This window comes from Mirounga angustirostris, unplaced genomic scaffold (assembly GCF_029215605.1).
Source record: "Mirounga angustirostris isolate CCGP_5_RB_7025 unplaced genomic scaffold, mMirAng1.0.hap1 SCAF_17, whole genome shotgun sequence".
In the NCBI taxonomy this organism is placed as follows: domain Eukaryota; kingdom Metazoa; phylum Chordata; class Mammalia; order Carnivora; family Phocidae; genus Mirounga; species Mirounga angustirostris.
In genome coordinates, this window is record NW_026991725.1 from 13,638,465 (window position 1) to 13,655,788 (window position 17,324).

Here is a 17,324-nt window from a genome sequence, read left to right on the forward strand (position 1 = left end):
GAGTCCAAATTGATTTCCAACAATAATCAAATGAGCCCGATATTTAAAAGCCTCAGGGAACATGTACAAATTAAACACCATTTTAAGTGAAGCAACAATCCATCACAGTGGAAATTAAAGGAAGATTTGCTACCACCCCCAGCTGGCTCCTGCTGATCAGCATGGAAAGAAAAGATGTGAACTATTATGATTAAAAACAAACGCCTCAGATACTGCACTTCAAGAGCCAAAAGCACAGGGAGCACACAGCGAACCTGGCTGTCTCACCTGACAGGCCTTTTCCACAATGAGCCACAATGGCAGCCCGAACCCAAAGGAGAAACTTCTGCATGTCCCCAGGATGGAGGGGTAGGAGGTACGGATGCTCCAGGTAAGCCATGAAGGAACTGGATGAATGAGGTGGGAGACAAGGGGCCACAGAAACTGACAAGGTTGGGGGGGCGCCTGGGTGGCTCAGTCGTTAAGTATCTGCCTTCGGCTCAGGTCATGATCCCAGAGTCCTGGGATTGAGCCCCGCATTGGGCTCCCTGCTTCGTGGGGAGTCTGCTTCTCCCTCTCCCACACCCCCTGCTTGCGTTCCTTCTCTCACTGTGTCTCTGTCAAATAAATAAATAAAATCTTAAAAAAAAAAAAAAAGGAGATGGGTTCTAGAACCTTACTCATGGGTTTCAAATCTCAGTTTTATCCTATACAAGCTGTGTGACCTTGGGCAAGTTTATTTAACCTCTCTGAACCATGATTTCCTCATTAGAAAATAGGAATAATAATATCAACCTCATAAGGCTCTGTGAGGATTAACTAAACTAATACTCAGCATGTGCACCTGGAATGTAGTTAAGTGCACAAACAAGTTTCAAGTGTGTATTACCACTGACATCCATCTACCATCAACACCCACGAATTGCTTCAGGCTCTTCCCTATCACTTCATACTCTATACTCCCATTTTTTAAACTGACATTTAAGGGTCTACCATGTGCCAGGGACTCTCCTAAGTGCTCCCATTTGGCAACCAAATTCTTTTAGTTCCCCCTAACACACCATACTTTATACACCCTTGCATGGTTTTGCTGATGCCATTCCCTCAGTCTGAGGCATCCTTCCGATTTCTCCTCACCAGACCTTTATTTTGTTTAAGATTTTTATTTTATTTTATTTATTTGACAGAGAGCACAAGCAGGGGGAACAGCAGAGGGAGAGGGCACCCCTCACTAGGCCCTTTAACTTGTCCATTAAGACTCAGCTCAGGGTGAGTCTGGGTGGCTCAGTCAGTTAAACGTCTGCCTTCGGCTCAGGTCATGATCCCAGGGTCCTGGGATCACGCCCCACATCGGGCTCCCCACTTGGCAGGGAGTCTGCTTCTCCCTCACTCTCTCCCCCTCCCCCTCCCCCTCAAATAAATTTTTTTAAAATCTTAAAAAAAAAGATTCAGCTCAAATGCCACCTCCACATGGGGCTTATTGGTCCTTCCTCTGAGCTCACTTTTATCTGAACACTTAACAAAACGAAAATTATCCTTTTCTGCCTCTCTATCCTCTACTAGAGTTAAGCTCCAAGAGTAGGGACCACATTCTCGCACTCCCTGGACTCAGCAGCACACAGCCCACAGCCCACAGCAGCAGCTATTACTGAACTAAACTCCCTCTGCGTCCCATCGGGCTGCTGACTAGACCAATCCACCCACCTGTGTGGGTAGCAGACATAATTGACGCCCCTCCTTTCCCCCTCCAAGTAATGAGGTAGGAGGCAAAATTACTCTGGGTCCCCAAGGCCCATGAAATACTATTCTCCCCTGACTGCCCCCACTCAGACCCTGTGCTGAGATGCCCAGACTATGGTTCTTCTGGGCTACAGATGTTCTAAGTCCTGGGTGTTAACCAAAGGCCTGTCATCGACATCCAGGTCCATTCTTTGCCTTTGTGGGGCCTAGGTTACATATATACATGTATCGGGAAAGGGAGAAGTCCTGATTAGAGGCAATAAAAGGTGGCAGTGGAAAAGGACCAGGTGAGCCATTTCTAGAACTGGGAGGCAGAAAAAAGAGACAATGTCTGTGGAAGGCCTCTATCCAAGGAGGAAGGTCCTCCTTCCCCATTCCTAATCTCACCAGAATCCTGAACCCAGACCAGGGAGCGGAGAGACCCAGTCTCCCTGGACCATCAAGTAAGTGGCTGGAGGTGTAGTCCACTGTAAGGGCTTACAGGATGAAGAGGCCAATGGACCTGGGTCCAGTTTCGGTTTTTCTCACGCACTAGCTGCATCACCACTGGGCAAGTTGCCTGAAAAGGAATAACAACACTGCCTACCTCGCAGAGGAGACAAAAGAATCAAATGAGATATTGCGAGTGGAGCATTCAGCACAGCACCTCACACCTGAGTTAGCATTCAATAACCCTGATTAGCTATAATCGTCCTCACCAGCAAGGGAGAAAAAGTGCGGGAACTGTTCCTATTCACAAGACCCCAACGAGCAGCGTTCCTGTCCCCCACGTTGACTCATGGTGGTCAGAGAGTTAGGACCTCAATTAATCCACTTAAAGGTACACTGTGGTTTAAAAGCAGGTTCTTGTGGCTTAGCTGGGGATCTGACATTATTGCCGTATCATTCCGAACAGACCACCCTCCCTCACTTAGCGTGGTGGAAAAGTTACCTCTGCAGCAGCCCACACTGACTCCACTACTCCCAGGATGGGGCCACTACTGAAAACTTTACTGAAATGCCCCTATTATGACTGCCATAGAGCTGATGAGCAAGGCCCATAGGAAAATCACTGTCATCACTTCACAGTTACCCACTGTATAGCACCGGACCCAGGTGGCGCTTCAGTTTCATCCAGATGATAATAAAAGCCAGCTTTCATAGTCAAGGATCCACTCTCTTTCATAAACAAAGCCAACCATTCAGCTCTACCCTAGACACAGGGCCTAGTCTTGATTTCACAGGGATTATCTGTCAGATGATAATCCTACATGAGCTCTAGGATTCCTTCGGCTCTTAAAGTCCTGATTCCATGTGGTAATGATGTCTCTGCCAGCCGAATCCCGCCCGAGAGCACAGTATCCATCCACCATCCTTCACTGTGGTAAGACCTGGATTTCAGTGAGGTCACAGAACATTCAGTCGTGCAGAGTCCACTCAGAAATGGCTGCTGGACAGTGCCTTTGCAACATCTGTTAGCAGACCAATATATTACCACATGGCCCTTAGTCCAGCATGAGGCCTGCATCTGTTAGAACATCTGCATAGTTGGGGCGCCTGGGTGGCTCAGTTGGTTAAGCAACTGCCTTCGGCTCGGGTCATGATCCTGGAGTCCCTGGATCGAGTCCCGCATCGGGCTCCCTGCTCGGCAGGGGGTCTGCTTCTCCCTCTGATCCTCCCCCTCTCATGCTCTCTGTCTCCCATTCTCTCTCTCAGATAAATAAAAAATCTTTAAAAAAAAAAAAAAAGAACATCTGCATAGAGAAGAGGTGGTTCCCCTTGAACATCCTGACACTTGCACGTAATTCACTAGATATTAGAAGTAGCTGTTACTAGCTGGCTATGAAGAGATCAGATATTACTTTGGGTTGTTTCTACAATTTCAATAAAAAAATAATGTAAAAAAGCCCAAACGATCTGTCTGAAGATTCATTTCCAAGGACACTTGACTGAAGTTCATCAATGGCTTCCTTCTTTTTCTTATACATCTCCCAACTCCAAAAATGATTTAAGGTAACTTACAAAAACATAAACAATACTTTTTTTTTTTTTGTCTTCCTCAATTTCTTTCAGTGTCTCTCTTTATTTTTTTTAAATTTAATTTTATTATGTTATGTTAGTCACTATACAATACATCATTAGTTTTTGATGTAGTGATCCACGCTTCATTGTTTTAAAATAGATGAAGAAATTAGGGTAAGAAAAATGGAAGAACACAAGGAGAGTTACGACAGAGAAATGCATGCTATTAAGTTGCTAAATATTTACTGAATTTCAGTTGCATATTTGGCTTTCAGCTCCCCAGTAAGCAAGGCAGAAAAGAAAATGAGTAGTTGTAAGGTTTACAGTTTCTGTAAATTCTGGTTGTTCAAGCTACAGATTTTCTAAGAGACATTTCTTCTGTGGATGGTTGCAGAGGAGATGATGAGCAGTGAACTCAGTGGACAAGATCCTCAGCACACACCGATAGCTCCTACCATAAAACTCTTGCAAGACTGTTTCTTAGAGATTCCTCCATGAAAATGCACAGCATAACAGTAAAGGGCAATTCAGTAAAAGGGATTCTACATGGGGGTCAAATCAGGGCAGCCCAAGAACATGGCTTTCTGATGATCTGGCTGGATCCAGTGATACAGACTCTCCAGAGGAATGGAAGAGCTACAGAGCCTTCTGGCAAAGTTCCATGAATATATCATTTATCACAACCAGGCTTTTGAGTTACAAAAACATGGGCAGCCTCCAACATGCCAAGTCCAAACACTAATACATTTGAATGCTAACACTCTTTGGCCCTGGTGTTGCATTCAAGTTAGTTCTCTTGTGGTTAGTTCAGCCTACTTTTCCCTTAAACTCTCCCCTTCTGCACCTCATCATGCCTCTCCTGCTTCTCTCTCTGAGGGCCTCCATCTCCCTGGCTGCTCTTCCTTCCTCCTCCTCCTTGGAGGTGCTTCTACCATGTGCCTGACTGCCTGCTCCCCATGGACATCCTCATCCACACCCAAGTCTTCTAAACCTCTGCCTCCTGCCCCTGAAGGCTGGATCCCTTTCTAAAAAAGGCCTAACTGGCTCCTAGGAAGGCACTTCAAACCAAATGCATCCAAAGCCAGCACCATCTTTCCCCTTCCCCTGGCTCCTACCACCTTCACCCTGATTCTGAAGGCCCAGTTGCCAAAGCAGTCCAGACTCTTTACTCTCTCTCGCCCTTCTATGTCATACTCCATCGGTTTCCTAGACAGTTGGTTCTGGCGCTGTTATCCAGTCTCCCATAGCCATCTTCACAGCCACAGCCAGCAGCACTGGGTGGGCCCTACCCTCCCTCATCCTGAACTCACGTGACAGCTTCCTAAACTGGTCTCCCTGACTCAGCTCTTACCTCTCCAGCCCATTCTAGAATTCTATTTATACAGCACAATCTGATCACATCGCTCATGTTTCAAAACCTCCAGTGGTTTCCTAGCAGCCTACAGGACAAGGTCCAACCCCTCGGGTGGTACCAAGGATCTGGGCTGATTCTCCTTATCCTCACCATCACCTTCCCACCTCACTCCAAACCTGTTTCCCCAGCAGACCGAGCTTGTTCACTACTTTTTCCCAAGTTGGTTCAGCCTCTTGCAAAGCCTTAACCTATCTTCACTGCCTGGCAAATGCCTGCTCATCCCTTAATACCCGAAGAAGACCCTAAGCAGAGGCAGTGGCCCCCTTTGCCCAGCATGCAAAAAACTCTTTTCGCCTGAATGGTGCTCCATCACACTGTTCACGTATCCATCTCCCAGACTGGGAGCTTCCTGCAGCTCAAGTCCAGTCTTTAACGCCACTTGGTTTCCCCAGGACTCCTAGTCTCAGGCACATCAGAGTCTCCCCCACCCCCCGGAGAGTCTTGATAAATGGTAATTAACTGAATAAAATGAGTGACCATCAGTGAAACTGTGCTGCCCTGTAAAGCTGATATTTTTAATCTTACTTAAACACTATCCAGGGCATTTAAAATATCTAATTCTGGCCATTACATGGGACTCGCACACCATTAATGCTCCACAAAGTTAAAAGGCTAACAAACTCCTGTGACGTCAACTTGCTTGGTCTGGCAGATGGAGCATGATGCTCAGGACTGTGGAGCCTTGGCTCCAAGGCGACACCCGACAAGACCCTCCGATGCCTTTACCTGGGTGCTGTCTGATGGCAAGAAACATTTCTCATTCCACCTCCCCCGGCCCTTCACACCACCTCTGTGCCACTGGGCAGCTTCCCAAGGGACCCTCCCCAGACTGGCATAGACTTCTAACCCCTGGAGAAACCCTCAGACTTCCAACCCACGAAGCTTCTTTCTCCCAGGGTGGTCCCCACAAAACCCCCCGGGGCAGTCTGAGGAGAAGAGAAATGAACTGTCAGATTTGGTTCAGGTCAGCAAGAAAAGGGGTCCCTCGACCCTGCCTCTTGATTCCATGTTCAAAACAAGGCCAGATCTGCCCTTTTCCTCCAGCCCCCCGCCCCCCTCCAGAGATTGCCGCCCTCAGCATCAGTCCTTTGTTTTGTATTTGGCCAGGCTCAGAGAAGACAATGTTGGTAAAAACAAAATAAATACATTTTCCTCATGATCTGGGACCCAGAGAGGGACTGGGTCCATCACTCGGCCCCCAGACAGGGCTACACTTGAACTATAGTGTAAAACAGTCATTTAGAAGATCTCAACATTTTGGGGGCACCTGGGTGGCTCAGATGGTTAAGCATCTGCCTTCGGCTCAGGTTAGGATCTCCAAGTCCTGGGATGGAGCCCCGCATCGGGCTCTCTGATCAGCGGGGAGTCTGCTTCTCCCTCTCCCTCTGCCTGCAGCTCCCCCTGCTTGTGCTCTCTGTCAAATGAATAAATAAAATCTTAAAAAAAAAAAAGAAAGAAAGAAAGAAAAGAAAACAACATTTTGGAAAGTAGGGTAAGAGATGGTGGCCGACCTTTGGAAGTGACTTCACCAGGGAACCCTCCCCTTAGCCTCCACCAATGCCCACCACCCAGGTTCCTCTTCCATAGGCAGAGCACTCCTCACAGCTGCAGTTGTATTTTACTGGGGAGATCATTTGATTGTCGTCTGTAACTCACACTCTCAAAGATCAAATATTATTTACTGAATAAATGAACGTCTCTGGACCCTGGGTACTGTGTGACCTTGATTTCTCTTTAACTGCTGCTCCCCCAGGGCACAGCTGGGGCCCCAATTAGTTACAAACCATCCATCCCCAATCTGCCAATACAATTCTGTTGTTCAGCTGTCAGCACGCCTTTGGTGTCCTCACTTTAATCTCCCAATTCAAATAAATCCAAAACTCTAGACTCTGACATCTGTGGCTGGGCTCCCTGTCTCTCCACAATTGCAATTTGGAAACTGAACTTTACTACTCGAGAGGGGAAAAAAAAGGGCAGAAGCACTTTCAAAAGGATGCCTGTATGTCTAAAGTCCCAAGCATCACCAGCTCGAAGATGGATGTATTTTGTCCTAAGAATTATTAAATTGCCATCTAGTATTGCCACCTATTGAAGAAGAAAAGGAGGAGGGTGGGAGAGAGAAAGAAAGATTCTAGAGCAGATTTCTGGATTTCTCCTGTTATGGGAATGGCAGATAGATTTTAGGAAGAATTATAACTTCTTTTCCTTTCAGGCCTGGCACATCAAGGGGCCCTATGCACATTGCCAGTGCAGCTTTTTCATATAACTTAAGAAACATCCACAAAGCTAGCTGTTTATGGGTCAGTCTTCCCCCTAGATTGTGAGCCATTCCTGGCCGAAGACCACATCTGGTTAATCATCCTTCATACCCAGGCCAAAGCCTGGCTTGCACTAAGAGCTCAGAAAGGTTGGTCGAAGGAATGTGGGAAGTGAGGGGAGGAGGTAAAGAGGAGTCATCTGAGGCCCTGCAGCAACTGTCAGTAAACCTCCAGGACTCTACAGTTTATTAATTTCCTATCATGGTCCCATGAGGGGCCAAGTACTTGATATGCATTATCTCAATTAATCCTCACAACAACCCAGAGAGGCAGGCATTATTATGATTACCCTTGTTTGAATGATAAGGAAAAAAGCCAAGAAATTAAACATTTTGCCCAAGATCACTCCACTAGAACCTGAACCAGGATGTGAATCCTCAGACAACCCCTACCCCCACCCCCCGTGGATCCTTCAACCCAGACAAGCCAGAGAAGAGTCTGAAGATGGGCATCCTTGGTCCTTGAGCCCTTTAGAGCAACAAGCAGAATATCTTCAACTAATTATAATGCAAATAAAAATGTCAAGTTCTCTTAAAACATCTTCAAACTCTCAGGGTTGGCTCACTGCTTCAACTTTTAATTATAGAAATACGAGAAAACAAAGGAGGGAAGGGAATAACCTCAACCAGAAGGTAGGACAACAGATTAGGCACAAGAAAAAGCCAGTTTTCGGTTCCTGTCATATCTTCCTGCTAAGGGGTTTTTAGCTTTAAGGCGGCCGTCATATATAGGGAGAGTTTGTTTCCTTTAGGATTTGAGGGAAAAAGGAAGAATCATGTAAGCAAAACTAACCAAAAGCCCTATTTAGTTTGCATTTATACATAGTACACCTTTATACCATTAATACAACAAATACTGAAAAAGAATTCATTTCTACTTTATGGTCTATTTGGCCGTGGATCAATTTAGGGAGGGACCCCCAACAGACAAAAGACCAAAGTCGTAAAAGAAGAGATAAACAGGAGGCAAATATAATGGATGACACATGCAGGAGGAATACAAACGAGAAGAAAAGGAAGTGGCAAAAATACAGTGAGGGAAAGGAGGCCAAAGGTCATAGATGCTTAGTAGCTGGTTCTGCTAAGGAGATCAACTACCTCAGCGATTTCCAGACCTCAGACATGTACATTAGATAAACTTGGGAACATTTTTTTGCAGGGGGGTATTATTTGCTTGCTTTTATTCGATTCCCTAGCTGAAAATTTTCATGTTGTAGGCCTTTGGTTGGACTAGAAATTCTTACAGCAGTCTAAGATTTGAGAATCTCTAGGGATAGTCCCGTTTTTTGAGAATGCCTATTATCAACGTCAACTAACCATCATTCACAGACTTCTGTGAATGGAAGCAACAGTCCATTTCCATGGAGTTACTCTAAACTGTAGCAATAGTGGAGTGCCTGGCTGGCTCAGAAGAGCATGGGACTCTTGATCTCGGGGTCCTCGGTTCGAGCCCCATGTTGGGTGTAGAGATTGCTAAAAAAATAAACAAACAAACTTTGGGGGGAAAAAATAAGTAAACTGTAGCAACAGCAGCCCAAGCAAAATCCCAATGTTCTCTTTCCAATATCTCATGTGCCTACGGAACATTCCCCATACATTATCATACCTCTGTGCCTTTGCACACTGTTCCCCCCTGGAGCCTTTCTGCACATTTAAGTCCTCATCATTCTTCACAGCTCCATCTCCAAAACGCCTACCCTTCTCCATAAGGACTTTAAACTCTTTGTACCTTGGGGTGCCTGGGTGGCTCAGTCATTAAGCGCCTGCCTTCGGCTCAAGTCATGATCCCAGGGTCCTGGGATCGAGTCCCGTGTCGGGCTCCCTGCTCAGCGGGAAGCCTGCTTCTCCCTCTCCCACTCCCCCTGCTTGTGTTCCTGCTCTTGCTGTGTCTCTCTCTGTCAAATAAATAAAATCTTTAAAAACAAAAAAACCCCAACAACAACAAAAATAAACTCTTTGTACCTTATACTGTGGTTACTGACACATATGCCTTAACCACTCCTATTTGAGTATATGCCCTTAGGGGCAGGGGCCATATCTTAACCCATTTATCTCCCAAAGGTCTTATGTTACCTGCTGAATTATTATTAGCCAGGAAAATGAAGCGAAACCAAGGTTCATTTTCAGGCCAGAAGTTCCTCTTCTGTAGCTCAAAATTTCACTGACTCAGGCAGGATGTGCTCTAAGCTTATCCCCGAGATCAAGAGTCCCATGCTCTTCTGAGCCAGCCAGGCACTCCACTATTGCTACAGTTTAGAGTAGCTCCATGGAAATGGACTGTTGCTTCCATTCACAGAAGTCTGTGAATGATGGTTAGTTGACGTTGATAATAGGCATTCTCAAAAAACGGGACTATCCCTAGAGATGGGAAAACAAAACAAATCATTGGGAAGGTCAATATTTCCTATGATTAAATTTCTTATCAGATAAAATAATGCCACTTTCTTCAGTAGAACCAAACTCAGCTCCTGTTCATGACCAGAAGACCCCGTTTGAGCCTCAGTGGCACCCATCTGCCATCTAGATATTGAGCCTTCCTTCCCTAGTAAGGAACAGACAAGGGAACTCCAGACACTAGAGACTAAGCTCATTCTGAGCTGGCGATCTAGTTTCAGATCAAAACCACTAAATCTGGACATACCACATTCTCAAGACCACAGGGGAAGGCTGTAGCTCAGGAAACAGGAGAGCACAGGGCTGCTGACCCAGCCAGGAATGCGAGTGGTAGTGTTGTTACCTCACTAGCAGAATGTTCCTTTGCCTCGTCACAGAGAGGAGGTAGGCTTTGCCTAGGCTCAAGACATTATGGGTTATATGGGGTTTTATTCAGGAGTTGACATTATTCTAGAATGTACAGGAGGTGAAAGAACCCTGGGTCTCTGTTTTGCCTTAATTAGCTCTGTCTTAAGCAAGTTCTTTTGCCTACTTAGCCTCAATGTTTACATCTCTAAAAAGTAAAATCTGAAATGATTTTAAAATCCAAATCAGCATCTATCCAATTAAAAAGGAATTATAATCATTAACCTGAAATTAGAGAAAATAGAAATTACAAGGAAAAAATTAGGATGAGGGGCCCTAAAGTTACTCAAGTCAGGCCACAGATTTGGCTCTCTGCTTCCTGGCACATGGAAAGCAAAGCAAAAGAGAGAAACATGATCAGTTATACATTTCCAATTGTCCACAAAGAAATATCATGCCCGTTCCTCAGGAGAGGCAAAGCTTTTTCTGGCACTTGTCCCTGAAAGAAATTTCTCCTATTAACTACTTAAAGGGGATACTAAGTGAAATTGTAGCTTAAGGCCGCAGCAAACATCGACCCTTAACGAGAAATTTAGTAGTGTTATAAAGCTGTTTCGGACTGTGTCCCTCCGAGAAAGCAAAAGGCAGGACACCAAAGTTCATCTCAGTGAAAATAATTCTGGAGGGGCTGAGGTAATATGGCCCAAATATGCAGCTTTCAGTCAGCCCAGCTTAATCCAAGGATAAAACTAAGAATGGCCAGAGGAACAGGTGGACAACATGTCCTTCCAAAAACTTCCACGACTTCTTCCACATGGGTGTTATCAAAAGTTGGGAGGCAATGTGCGATTAGATGATTCCTAACTTCCACTCTAGTCCTGAGAGATCTAAGTGACATGTTTGGTCTTCATTTACTGGCACTAATTTAAGATCTGGTGGTTTTCTCCCTCTTATTGCACACTCCCAAATCAATGGGTTGGGAATTCCTGCCAAAGAGAGGAGGGAAATCTAACTATTAGTATGAGTGTTATTATTAAAAGCTAACAGCAGGGAGCCTGGGTGGCTCAGTCGGTTAAGTGTGGGACTCTTGGTTTCAGCTCGGTCACGATCTCAGGGTCATGAGATCGAAACCCAAGTCAGGCTGAGCGCGTTGGTTGAAGTCGGCTTGAGATTCTCTCCCTCTGCCCTTCTTTCCCTCCAGCACCCACTCTTTCTCTCCATTTCTCTCTAAAATAAATAAATAAAAGCTAACAGCAAGTGCTTACATGCCAGGCTCTCTGCCTGGTTTCCTATACATCCTCTCATTTTGTCTTCCCATCAATTCTGTGTGATGGAAACTATTATTAGTCCTATTTTACAAATAAAGAGAATTTTAGCAAATTGCCCAAGGTCACAGAGCTAATTATCCAGATCTTTCTGGTTCCAAAGCCCAGGTTCTTAGCCCCACTTATAGTGCCTCCTAGTATTAATGAAATGTGATTACTGGTAGAAATGACTTGTTTGTCAGGAGAACAGTGAAAACAAAATAAAGCTACTGGGGGAGGCAAGGTTGTTTATTAACAACAAAATGGCAACGGAACTTTTAGAGATCTATTAAAAAGTATAAAAGGGTGAAAAATATTGTGAAAAGCGGAAATCCTGAAATAAATTCCAAGGGAACACTATCACACCCCAGGAAAAGGGAGAGAAAAATTCTTTTCCTCTTCTCTTGAAAATAAAACTATTATTTCCTACTCTTAAGAGACTCAAAACCTTGGCTCTCTTTAGTCATTCATTCATTGCACCAACGGGTAGCTATTTATCCAGAGCTACTCATTCCAGGTACTGTCAGCTGGGAGCAAGACAGAAGCTCCAAAGCTTCCAATCTAGCCATCAAGTACAAAATGTATTTCCAGATGGTATTAAAGTGCCTTGAAAAAAAAAATAAAGTTAAGGGGATTAAGAGAGGCTGAGAGACAGGGAAGGGAGGAGCTGTTCTAGATAACTGGTCTGAGAGGGGCTCTCTGAGACGCAAGTGAGAGAGCCAATCATGTAAAAATTTGGAGAATGGCATTCTGCTAAGAGTAACTACGAGTAGAAAGACCCAATGACAGAAACAAACCTTCAACATTTTAGAAACCTGAGGAAAACTGGCCCACTTGGAGCAGACTGAAGCAAAGTGGACCAGGTAAGGACCTGTGGGAGAGGAGGGAGAGGCTGGGGGAAGGGGACAGGCTGTCCAACGCCCAAAGGGAAGGGAGTTGGATTATGTCTGAAGGGCAGTAGGAAGCCATTGGAAAACTTTAAACAGGGGAATAGCATAATCCAATTTATTTTAAACCCTAGGGGGGCTATATTCCCAAATCTCAGGGAAATTCAGGTAGGTGTGGTCCTTTAAAGATGCAAGTCTCATCTTTTGCTAAGGAAAAAATCATTGAAAACTATCAACTCTAACAAAATACCTTTAGCCTGCAGGCCCTGGCTTTCCATAAATGGACGCTCAAGTTTAAAAAAAGAGGATTCCCTTTCCACAGCTTTAGACCCCCTTCCTGCTAAGGGAATTCAATTGTCAAGAGCACCTAGTGGTTTGTCAATGGACCCTAGGGAAACGCCAAGATAATTTACAAAGGAAAACAGATCCTGATCCTCCATTAGAGTCCCACCTGGACATCTCTTCCCTCTACTTTTCTATACTAGGATATCCTATCCTTTGCCATCCATTTGTTGCTTTCTTTTTTATTACGGGCTCAAAACTAAACATCTTAAATATGAGTGGCTTGACCAAACTGAACATTATTCATTTCAACAATCCTACAGTTAGTATTCCCATATAAAGCATACCCTTGGCAGGAAGGACCATTGTTGAATTTGAATTTGGACAGAGTTCTATTTGAAGCTAAATGCAGCTTTGATTAACTCAAGGAAATTTCTTTTACCCACATGTTTGGACTCAATAAGAGGGAAACCTCTAACGCGTGGATGCATCAGGTGTGTGTATGTTTGTGCTAGAGGTAACTAACAAGATTCACCTGCGCATAGGAGCCAAGCTGTCATCACAGGAAAAGAACCAGGGCTGAGGTAGGCAAGGAGGTCAGGGGAACTTGTGCCTTTTATTAACAACTGTTGACAGACAAACCCCTGACTCCCCCCATGCTCCCAAACAAAATCACCAGCCTGCCTGCCCTTCCCCCAGGCCACATGGCCTGGAATACCCGGCTATTAAACAACATCAACATTTTCTGCTGGCCAATTGTTAATACCCCAGGCATAGTAACTATGTCACTGCCTCAAAACTATCTGAATTTTAATGATTTTTATATTTTTATATGTTTTAATGATTTTAATAATCTATGAATAGTACAGCAGACTCACCAGCACTACTCACAAACCCCAACCACACGCACCTAGAAACATCCAGCCGTACAGCACACCGAACAGCAGCCCTCAAATGGACTGGGCAGGGTGGTGTGGGAGGGATGGGGGTCAAGGGATGGCCAACGCTTCATAGCAGCTAAAAGCAAACACCATACCCTTGGACTTTTCAAAGCCTAGGCTAGTGTGACTAGCAGGTGAGTGATCTTGGGTTTGCATAGAGTAGGTCACATACATGACTAAGGCTTTGCATGCCTCATATCCAGTTAATGCCTTTCATTGTTCATTGCCCCCAATTCTCATTAGACCAGGGTTTCTTATTGACCACCTGCATCACAATCTCATGGTCCACTTAATAAAAATGCACCCCACTGAGAATAAACATCTCCAGAGTGGACTGACAGACTGCATTTTTGAACACTATTCAGCTCATCTTTGTGCACATTCAAGTTTGAGAACCTCTACCCTGGAGCAATGTTTCTTAAACTGTGGGTCATCACCCAATCACCCATTTGGTCAAGAAATCACATTAACAGGCCATGACCAGCAGTTGGGTTGTTTGTTTGTTTTTAATTAGGAAGAAAAAACTATGTAGAGAGCACACTGCAGGGCGCCTGGGTGGCTCAGTTGGTTAAGCGACTGCCTTCGGCTCGGGTCATGATCCTGGAGTCCCGGGATCGAGTCCCGCATCAGGCTCCCTGCTCGGCAGGGAGTCTGCTTCTCCCTCTCCCACTCCCTGTTTGTGTTCCCTCTCTCGCTGTGTCTTTCTCTGTCAAATAAATAAATAAATAAAATCTTTAAAAAAAAAAAAAAAGAGAGCACACTGCAGGTAGCTACGGCCATTGTTTCCTGCAACTTATCACAGTTGTGGACCTCAGTGCACTGATGGAAAAGGTGTTCCTTACTTTGGATCCCACTCAAAAGTTTTGAAACCACTCTCCTAGAGGGAAGAAGGAAGACAGTACTCTTGTGCATGATGTTTTATTTTCCATTTTCCACCCCTAACTCCAAGCTTTTTTATTTTAGTTCAAGCACAAGATACCAAGACAGATCCCAGAAATTCTATTATCAAATCCTAAACCAATAAGGCAAATAAGTTAAGGAGAGGTATGAGCCCACGGCCCCCACTCTTGCCTGAGACCCCTACGATGGAGCTGGGGATAAAGGATGGTGCCAAAGGGAAGTCTGCACAACTCTCCCCAGGCTGGACCTGTTTCTTGGTAAAGAGTTTATAGCCACTCTTATCACAGTTCAGAGGAATTAAAATGTTCTTCATCAGGGGCAAGACTCAGCCTTAGTGTAAGTGCTAAGGAAATGGAAGAGAGGAATAGACAGAATTCAGATTCGGCCCACCTTCGCATCCTGTGGCAATGATGAAGTCAAAGGAAGGCTAGGGAGTGGTCATTCAAGCCCACTGATTACAAGGCCTGGAGTTCTCACAACCAGGAGAGTACTGAAGAGCATCAAGCATGTGAGGTCAAGTCCCTCCCCAGAGCCAGTGACAGGAGTTACCTCCAGCAAGTCACTTAACTTCTAAACCTCCTAAGTTCCTTGCTCTGCCCATGTTCTGTCACCAAATGGGGTACAGGGAAGCAAACAACTTCCCTGCTTGCCCAACGCTCTAGGACAGGGAACCCCATCTTGCTGGACCAGAAGAGAACAAGAAGAGAGGAAGGGCAAAGAAAAGATAAACCGCTAGGTATCTTGTTAGCGTTTAGATTCACCAGAAGCAAGGACTCACTTAAAAGAGCCTCATGACTCCAAGACAGAAAATTGACAAGAAGACCGAAAAAGCAAAAACCCCAGCAAACCCAGGAGCAGTTTCGTGTGCCATTCATGGCGGTAGGACTGTGGGAGGGTCTGCAACTTGCGACAGAGACAAACGTAGGACACACTCGGCTTTTTAAGTGCTTGTAAGCTGAGAGTGAAGTCAGAGCGGCAGTCTCCTGGGTTTCGTCCAAAAGAACAGGTGGTTACCCCAACCCCCAACGGGAGAAAAGCCACCACTTGAGTCAAGACACCCAGAGGAGGTCAGCGGCCAAGGAGGGTGAACTTGAAGCAGTGAGAGAGAGGGGCTGCCCCTCAGCGCCAGTTTCTCGGAGGTACTCGCTGGAGAGGCCCCTACATTCCGTCGGGCAGGAGAGAACTCGGCGCCCACCCCCTTGGCAAGGACAGTGGGGAGGCTCCGGGAAGCGGCCAGGCAGGAACTCGGCTGCGGTTACCTCGGCCCAGGGCCTGCCAAGCGCTCCTGGGAGTTTCGAGGGCTGCCAGTCCCCCACAGGCAGGGGCCCCGAAGGCGGCGCCCCCGGACCCAGTGTCTCCGGCGGAGACCCAGCGTCACCGGGTACAGAAAGCGCCCGAGGCAACCCCCCGGACCCCGAACCCGCAGAAACTATGCTGAGAAGCAGCAGCGACCCGGTATCCAAGTCCCATCCGCCGAACCACGCACCCTAGACTTGCCCGGCTCCTCGCACAACTCCCCGACCCCGACCCGGGCACCCGCGCCACCACAGGTCCCTCCGCAGGCAGCCGCCGGGGCCCGACAGTGTTTGTAAACAAACCGGTCACGTGGCCCCGGCGGCCCGCTTCCCGCCCCCCCGCGCCCGCGGCCCCCACGGGGACCCCACGCAGGACCCCGCCTGGGCGGCGCGGTGCACAGGGCGCCGCGCGCTCCGCCGGGGCGGGAACGGCGGGGCTCAGGGACCGGTGCCCGGCGCTGGGTGCCAGGCGTCCGCGCTGACAGTGCGCCCCACGCCCACGCGCGCCCGGCCCGCGCCGCGCTCCAGGTTTGCCTACCCGGCAGCAGGCTGCCCCGTCCGGCCAGCGCTGGGCTCGGCTCCGCCGGGGTGCGCAGCAGCGAAGGACCGCCCGGCTGGCTCCCGGGCTCCGGGCGCGCTCTTAAAGCCACAGTCTCCGCGACTGCCGCCGCCGCCACTCCGCATCCCTCCGGGTCGGGGCCGGGGGGCTGCCCTGTGACGGACGCGCGCCCGCGCCTATCCCCTCGCCTCAGCACATAGCAACACGCCGCGGGTTGGCTCGGCACGGCCGCAGCCCATCCGCCCCGAGCCAATCATCGAAGGACGGAACTCCGCCCCCCGCTTCCCCAACCTCCCACCCCCCCCCACCCCTCTGCCCTGGCCGGGCTGGGGTGCGGGGAGTGCGCGAGTGCCGGGTCTGGCCCGCCACGGCTCAGCCGGCGGAGCTTGGCTAAGCAGGGCAACTGGCTGAAGGAACAGAGAGAGAGTGAGAGACAGAGTGATGAGGTTGGTTGGCTTTCAGTGCCTGGGAGGAGACCGTTTATTTGCGTTTGGGGTTTGTCCCCAGGTCAAGGCTGGAATTCCTAGAACCTAGGGTTAGGAGTGGGGAGGCTGTAGAGTACTTAGACTTGTAGGGCCAAAACAGTAACTCCCTCCTTACACCTTAGCCATTTGTAACTCAAAGCCTAAGTTACCTGAAGAGGTCCTCAGGACCCGGGCCAGCTGAATTTAATAAGATAATGCCAAACCAGCCCAGGCCCTACTCAGAAGCGAGGCATTTCTCCACTTCTCTCTGTTCTGCCAGTAATTTCAGCGAGTTAAAAGTAGGAAAGATGTGGTAGGGGAATTGGAAGGCGCCCAGCTTCCTACTGCTGCTGATTTTCCAAAGCTTTTGAAGGGAAATGCGGATGGTTAGCCTAGAAAAGTAAGATGGTCAGTGACCAGAGGGGAGGAGCCCACTTTCTGGATCACTGCTTTTCAAGGAAGACAAGGTTAAAAAATAAGCCCAGGCAGTCAGGAAATCCAG

General features: G+C 47.2%; 1 protein-coding gene across 4 annotated transcripts in view; it reads right to left on the reverse strand.

The window, feature by feature from the left end:
* Positions 1-16,505, reverse strand: part of YPEL2 (yippee like 2) — a 99,449-nt gene extending 82,944 nt beyond the window's left edge. For all 4 annotated transcript variants that reach the window (XR_006793275.3, XR_008507191.2, XM_045889270.3 and 1 more), the window contains exon 1: positions 16,338-16,505. The gene's annotated coding sequence lies outside the window, so the exon portion shown is untranslated. The remainder of the gene's footprint in view (positions 1-16,337) is intronic.
* Positions 16,506-17,324: the final 819 nt, after the last annotated feature.